At 37.5% G+C, this 8,420-nt stretch overlaps 1 long non-coding RNA gene across 1 annotated transcript; it reads right to left on the bottom strand.

The window, feature by feature from the left end:
• Positions 1-1,447: 1,447 nt before the first annotated feature.
• Positions 1,448-5,508, bottom strand: LOC114186609 (uncharacterized). The gene is made up of 2 exons (XR_003605120.2): positions 4,933-5,508; positions 1,448-4,790 (listed from the first exon to the last, which is right to left on the bottom strand). It is a non-coding gene; the product is annotated as an uncharacterized LOC114186609 (long non-coding RNA).
• Between the last annotated feature and the right edge of the window lie 2,912 nt (positions 5,509-8,420).

Raw genomic sequence — 8,420 nt, 5'->3', positions numbered from 1 at the left:
GGGATCAAACCAGATGATGACAACCATTTCGGTAGAACATTGTCAAACCCTCGTTCTCGCAGCGGAAATGGTGAAAGAAGATAGAAGTCAACGAGGCTTCCACTCGAGCTCCGTCAATGGAGCTCTATGTCTATAGTGAAGCAAGGTTAGGGAAAAACCCTAGCTCTGGTTCGATTGAACTCTGAAGGTGAAAGGATAAAGCAACAAAGCTAATCACTCTCATATATTTTCAAAGTTGAATCATTACACGAAGTGGCTTGCCTTTTATAGATGAAGAAAGGCAGCCGAGAAGATTAACGAAAGAAAAGAATTAAAAACCTAACCTAAGGTGTCATACGCGTGAAGGAGAGATGGTATGTGATGTAAAATAGAACCCTGAACACGCAAAGGTGTTGCACACGTGATAGATGAGGCTGCGTTGGTGATGTTGTTCGGAAGGGAACCTTAGCCCTCAATGGAGATGCTCCTTCACGTGAGACAGGCCGAAAACAAAACCCTAGCGAAGGTTTGGCTTTTGTAAATGTGAAATCAGCTAGGGCTGCACGGCTACGAAAATGAAAGTGTGATTGGGGTCTGTTTCGTTGCTTAACATGAAAGCTATTGGGCTACTATTAGCATTCTGAAGCCCAGTACGCGCGGATGCAAAATTGATGGTTAGGTGGATGCCATATGTCTAATTCACGTGGATGAAAATTGGGCTGATGTACTTTAGGCCCAACATTGCACACTGATGTTGTATTTCACGTGTTGGTGGAGCAGACCCATGGTGCCAAAAAGATTACAAGAAAAAAATAATGAAACAACAATTGGGCCTAGAATACAAACCCATGAAAATTACTAACTATACCACAGAAATACTAATCCTATACATTTATTAATCTATTTAAAAACAAATAAATAAATAAATAATGGGCCTAGCCAATGACCCAAGCCATGACGTCTTAGGGTGATATTCATCATCCCCTCCCTTTTCAAAAGGATCTGTCCTCATATCTAGAAGGTTAATTAAGGCCCACAACATCAACAACTGGATTCCTCCTGGATCAAAAATATATCTACAATAGTCATCAAATAAGATTTCATTAAAATTTTGGATGCCATGCAGAGTATATTTTCTGAAGATACATGAAGATGGGCTTTTATGTTTAAAAACATTTTCAATGAAGTCCATTTCACAAAAATATTGATTTTCACTTTGACTTAATTAAGTCCAAAATGTTAATTCTAAGTGAAAGGTTTGTTTTGAAAAATCCTCTAAGGAGTATGAAATGATTGGTGAAGGTGGATAAGCAATTTTAGGGAGAGTTAAGACAAAAGCATTAATAACAAATAAGGAAGAGTTAAAAAATAGAGTTACTCCCTTGAAGTCTATACGAGGGATAGAATGTTGTATCTCAACTTCCTTTCGCATTAATTATTTTCTCTCAATCTCTTCTTTTCTTTTAAACTCTTTCTCTTTTCTTACTCTCTTTTTCTTCGAATTCTTTTCTCTTTTTCCTCCTTCTCTTTTCTTTGTTGTTCCTCTTCTTCTCTCAATTATTGTTCAAATTTCTCTCTTTCTTTTTGCTCTCTTCTCTGAATTCTTAATCTTTCTTTTTCTTCTAACTCCCTCATCTCTCTTAAAAGTATTGTGAGTTTTTCCTCCTTCCACCTTGCTATCTCAATCTCAATTTTCTTTTTCTCTATCTCACGATCAAAATCAAAGGAAGGTGGTATGAATATTCTTCTCATGCATGCTCTCAACTCACTCCAATTTTGAATGGGAGATTTTCTTCCTTTTTCCACTCTAGACTGCCTATAATCCCACCACTCTTTTGCATGTCCTACAAAACTAGAAATGCACAAAGTAAGAAAATAGTATTTATTATGTCTAAGATGGAATGAATGCACCAAATCATCTATTTCCCTCTCCCAAGATATGTATGATAATGCACTTATGTCCTCATCAAAGAAAGGGAATGTACTCTCATGTGTATGATGCATTTTATCCTCACAATGACTACCTAAATGCAATTCACTGTACGAATGAAAACTCATCTTGCCAAACACACTTATCAAACAATTTTTTCACAAAAAAAACTTTAGAAATTTTAAAGAGAATATAAAGGAAAAGATTTCTAGAGATGTTCCCAGGAAAGAGAGGTGAATCTCATGGACAGACTTAGAAACCAAACCTTTCCTAGCCAGAAATCTCTAAATTTCTTTCACAAAAATTCTCAATAAAATTTCCCAGCAAGACAAATCTTAGTTGCGAAAAACAACTTTCATTGTGTGTGAAATCCTATGACCAAAGGAAGGTCAACTAAGTGTTTAAAGATTTGCACCTAGATATCACAGAGACGTAAAATAAAAACATCAAACATGCATAACACACACATAACCTGGACATGGAAAACATAAAGAATAAGAAAAGAAAAAAACAAGAAAACATAAACTAGACGAAAAATTTTCCTAAGTGAAGAATCAAGTGCCACTTGGAACCCCTTAATGACCTCACTACACGATTAAAAAGCTATTACAAACAACTAAGGAATGGAATTGCAGTAATGCATTTTCCCATTCCAAAGCAAATGAACAGAAACTAAAAGAAGAAAATTAACCACAAAGTTCCATGATATCAAAACAGAAATAAAAATAAATAAAAGTTGACTCGAGTTGTAGTTTCTTTGCTATTCTCCCTCTCGGCCAGCCCCCAAAAATGTATCCCTCAACTGTTTGCACTCCTTCTTTAAGTCCCAGCTCACTCCTACAATTCCTCTCGAGTGGCCACTCAATTTGTTTGTCCTCACAGTTCCTCCTTCAGCTCTACCTTCAATAGAAAGGTAATCCACCTACAAAGTTGCCAAATCAGTGAGTTTCAAGCCAAATGAACCAAGATCACTCACGGTCTTCACATAAGAATAAAAAAGCAGAAAAATCAAGAAAACCTTCAATGGAAGAATTGGACAACGTCAAGTGATAGAATTAAATGGACAAACTCAATTGAATAAGCAAGAAGGACAAGCAAGAAAAAGGAAAATTAACAAAGGATAGCACACAAAGGAGAACCTAAGGAATGTGTCTAGAACAAGATTAACAAAACTAAAATCAAGAAGACACAAAACAAGTTGAATCAAGAACATATGCAAATTGTATTTGAAATGGATAGTCAAGACTAAAGTTGTGAACTGTTTTGTCTCACTTTCTTTTCACTCAAATAACTCAAACAATATCTTTCATTCTAGATTTTCTCATCATATTTTCTTTCTTTGTTTTTCTTTACAGATTTTCTTTCCAACTTACATATATCACATATGCAACTAATCTTTTAAAGCACAATTCACTTCAAAGCAGTTTTCCAATTTCATTCAAATGGTCAATGGCATATGACAGATTCAAAGATCCAACTCAGAAAAACAATTTGAAAGAAACGCACAAGAAAACAAAGAACAGATCTTGGCATGGCAGTGCAGTAATCAAAATTGTTTCACACAAGCAAAACGGATGTGGTGAATCACACATATGACAGCTGCACTAAACCAAGGCAATCATTGTAATACCACAAACAGATGCAACAAATTTTGTAATGAAACAGATGTAGTGGTATATGGCAGGACTGAAATGGATACGCAACCAATCATCAATGATGAGATAATATGACAGTGTAAAAGAGCATCAACAGAACCAAGACTCAAAGAGAATTTGCAATCAAATGTTGGCAGCTCAAGCAAATAGACATAAATTGCAGTTTTGAAATTAGATTCAGATAGCCACAAAGCTACATCACAACGAGTAACAGAAGCAGAATATGCTAAAACTGCAATAAAGAGCATGACTCAGCCAATCATGAGTATAAGCAAAGATGCACACTGAAAATCTTGATTCATAAGACAAACCAACAACTAAAGCAAAGATCATGAATGAAACGTTAGGAAAAGATATCTAGGCTAATCATAAATCAACAAACCAAAGCATGAGTGTCCACATGTAAATTCTGATATATATCAGATTATACTGTGATGGAATGCACATGAATTGCTTTGGTCACAACAATCCTTGGCCAACAGATCCAAAGTATAGAACAACACAGAAACTCAAAAGCAGAGACATCAAATGTGTAAGCAAAACAACAACAAGCACGATATAGCAGAACAATATTGACACTGCAGAAATTGCTATTGATCTACTAGCAATTAAAGAACTCAACAAAAAATAAGAAATTAATCATTGAAAGCAGAACATAGACTAAAACAAATACAAAACAGTGAACAAAACACATTGAAGGCATAACTGCTATTGAATTTAGTGACATATAAAGCAACTAAACAATTCCTAAGACAAAACACGAGATTAGAAAATTTAAAGCTAGGTAAAAAAAATTGAAAAACCTAATTGACTTGCAATGAACGGTAGATTAGGCAGCTTAAGACATGATATCATCGGTATTGATTCAAGACTATTCGAAACAACAAATTTGAATCAATTTTAGTGAAACATTTCAACACAGATTGAACACCAGAGACGCCAAAACACAATCTATCAGGAACAAGACGAAAACAAACAATGAAGAAGAAAATGAACAAAGATACTCATCTTTGAAGACCTCCTCGCTCCAAGCTCAAAACCGGAACTCTGATTACCACATGATGACAACCGTTTCGGTAGAACGTTGTCAAACCCTCGTTCTCGCAGCGGAAATGGTGAAAGAAGATAGAAGTCAACGAGGTTTCCACTCGAGCTCCGTCAATGGAGCTCTATGTCTATGGTGAAGCAAGGTTAAGGAAAAACCCTAGCTCTAGTTCGATTGAACTCTGAAGGTGAAAGGATAAAGCAACAAAGCTAATCACTCTCATATATTTTCAAAGTTGAATCATTACACGAAGTGGCTTGCCTTTTATAGATGAAGAAAGTCAGCCGAGAAGATTAACAAAAGAAAAGAATTAAAAACCTAACCTAAGGTGTCATACGCGTGAAGGAGAGATGGTCTGTGATGTAAAACAGAACCCTAAACACGCAAAGGTGTTGCACACGTGATAGATGAGGCTGCGTTGGTGATGTTGTTCGGAAGGGAACCTTAGCCCTCAATGGAGATGCTCCTTCACGTGAGACAGGCCGAAAACAAAACCCTAGCGAAGGTTTGGCTTTCGTAAATGTGAAATCAGCTAGGGCTGCACGGCTACGAAAATGAAAGTGTGATTGGGGTCCGTTTCGTTGCTCAACATGAAAACTATTGGGCTACTGTTAGCATTCTGAAGCCCAGTACGTGCGGATGCAAAACTGATGGTTAGGTGGATGCCATATGTCTAATTCACATGGATGAAAATTGGGCTGATGTACTTTAGGCCCAACATTGCACACTGATGTTGTATTTCACGTGCTGGTGGAGTAGACCCATGGTGCCAAAACGATTACAAAAAAAAATAATGAAACAACAATTGGGCCTAGAATACAAACCCATGAAAATTACTAACTATACCACAGAAATACTAATCCTATACATTTATTAATCTATTTAAAAACAAACAAATAAAAAAAATGGGCCTAGTCAATGGCCCAAGCCATGAGGCCTTAGGGTGATATTCATCACCAGATGTTCTTGGCAAAGATTGGGAGAAAAAAGTTGCTAGGTATACCATGATCGGAGATGAACTATTCTGGAGGGGATTCTCCACCCCATTACTCAAGTGCGTTAATAAGGAGCAGTCAAATTATGTAACACTTGAGTTACACCAAGGAGTGTGCGGATATCACTCCGGGGCAAGGACAATGATAACCAAGATCCTAAGAGCAGGATACTATTGGCCAACTATGAGCATATGTAAAGAAATGTATACCTTGCCAAAAGCATGGTAACATAACTCATCAAAAGCACGAAGAGTTACACAGCGTGTCAGCCCCATGGCCATTTGCAAAATGAGGAATGGATATAGTTGGACCATTCACCCTAGGAAAGTGGCAATAGACTATTTTACAAAGTTGATTGAAGTTGAGCCCTTAGGTTCTATCACAACGCAACAAATACAAAAGTTCGTGTGGAAAAGCATAATGTGTTGCTTTGGGATCCCTCACACCATCATCACCGATAATGGAAAGCAATTCATAAACATAGGACTTATGGATTTTTACCAAGGTCTTCAGATTAAGCATATAACAAGCTCAGTAGAAACATCCACAAGGAAATGGCTAGATCGAAGATACAAACAAAGTTATTTTGAATGAACTAAAGAAAAGGTTATAGGGAGCAAAAGGTTCATGGCCAAAGGAACTATTGGAAGTATTATTGGCATATCGAAGCACACCTCAGTCAGCTACTAGGGAAACTCCATACAACTTAACCTACGAAACAAATGTCGTCATTCCAGTAGAGATAGGAAAACCCTCCTTACGATAACATAGTTATAATCAAGACAAGAATGATCACTACCTCGCAGTTAACTTAGACATGGTGCAGGAACACTGCGAGAAAACAAGAATCCAAGATGCAACAACCAAGCAAAGAATGTCATGAAGATACAATTCCAAGGTGAAACCCAGAAAATTCCATACAGGCAATCTGGTTTGGCGGATGAATAGCAACGCAAGGCGAACATAGGGAAAATTCTCAACCAACTGGTAGAGGCCTTTTCAAGTAGTCACAAATGTAGGAAAAGAATCGTATAAGTTAGAATATTTGTCAGGAGAACCAGTCCCTAAGACTTGGAATGTAACACATCTGAAGTTTTACTATAACTAAACTTTGTAATCAAGGGTACTCTTTCCTACTCCGGTCTTTTTTCCTAAGGAGGGTTTTGGCCCGAAAGGTTTTAACGAGGCCCAAAATCAATAAAATCACTTTGAGACAGTACAAACTAGATTTATATTCTTCGCCAAGACCTTCCTCACACAAACGAGTCCATGTTGATAAAACTCATCAACCAAGGTCGACTCAAGGACTCTGATGAGATCTTCCTCACACAAATGAGTCCTTGTTGATAAAACTCATCAACCAAGGTCGACTCAAGGCCTCTTACGAGACCTTCCTCACATAAACAAGTCCCTATTGATAAAACTCATCAACCAAGGTTGACTCAAGGCCTCTAACGAAACCTTCCTCGCACAAATGAGTCCTTGTTGATCAAACTCATCAACTAAGGCCGACTTAAGGCCTCTAACAAGACTTCCTTCACACAAACAAGTCCTTGTTGGCAAAATTTATCAACTAAGTTCAACATAAGGTCTTTGACGAGACCTTCCCTGCCAAAAACAAATCCTTGTTGATAAAAATTGTTAGCTAAAGTCTGCTTAAGGCTTCTGATGAGACCTTACCTTAAATAATAATAACATTCATCGGCTTATGCACAAAGCTTAGTTGATCATCAATAACACAACACCCTTATTGTAACCACTAAAATCAAAATAGATTCACGAGCTGCAAAAATCAACTATTAACATCAAGTGGTGTAATCAGTGACACACAAAAAGAGCCATGACAAGTATGTAATTAACTTCAAGAAGAGATTTTGTCAAGGTGCATCAGTGACTTCATCGTACCATGAGATCAACTAAAGCATTAGAGAGAGAACATCTCCAACTAATGGATACACCTCAGACTAAAATGTCGAGTATACTCCAACCTAATACCAACCAAATGATAAAAATTATATTAAAAGTTAATAGAACATGTGAGAAATAAATAACAATCATAGTTTTCACCTTAAACAAGAGGTTAGAGCCAAAAAGTTAATGCCAATAGTTACAACAACATCAACACTAAAAATCAATACATGTCACCAACCATCAAAGCTAATACATGCTAGAAAACAACCCGAAAAAATACATACAACAAATGCATCTAGCATAGATGCCCACAAAAGTCGTAAAACAAGATACTCATCAACCAACATCAGATCTAATTCCTCCCATCAAATCCCATCCACGTTGTCATCGTCAATTTGCACCTTAAAAAGAAGATTAGCCTACTACAACGCCTTCTTGAAGCCCATCTCATGCTCCTCAACAACACCTCCTGTCTAATTCAGCATTGGCAGCCCTTAGTTCCTCCACTACACGTTTGGTCACAGTCACCTCTTCAACAACCTTCTTTCCCTTTTCTTTAGCTTCCAAACAATGATTCCTCCAAGACTTCCTATCGTTGTGGGCTTCGGTCAGCTGCTTCTAGAGGTCACCCATCTCAACTACAAGGTTTTCCTTCTCAACCATCAACGATAACACCTCCACCTCAAGTTTAGTGATGATGTCAACCTCTTATAGGGAAATGGTGATGCTCTTGCCATCATAGATTTGCATTTCGGTCCCCATTAAATGTGTATAGGCGTTATCCTCCGACACTCGGTTGTGTTTGGGAGAAGAATGTCGAGATTAGCTTTCGCCTTTGTGAGATGTCTTCTTCCTCTTCTTCTCCACAAGAGGTGGAGGCCGAGGAGTCGCCCCACTAGCACTAA

Source organism: Vigna unguiculata, chromosome 6, assembly GCF_037176805.1.
Source record: "Vigna unguiculata cultivar grain cowpea cultivar isolate G323 ecotype 2 chromosome 6, ASM3717680v1, whole genome shotgun sequence".
Taxonomy (NCBI): domain Eukaryota; kingdom Viridiplantae; phylum Streptophyta; class Magnoliopsida; order Fabales; family Fabaceae; genus Vigna; species Vigna unguiculata.
This window is presented reverse-complemented; position numbering and strand designations above follow the sequence as displayed.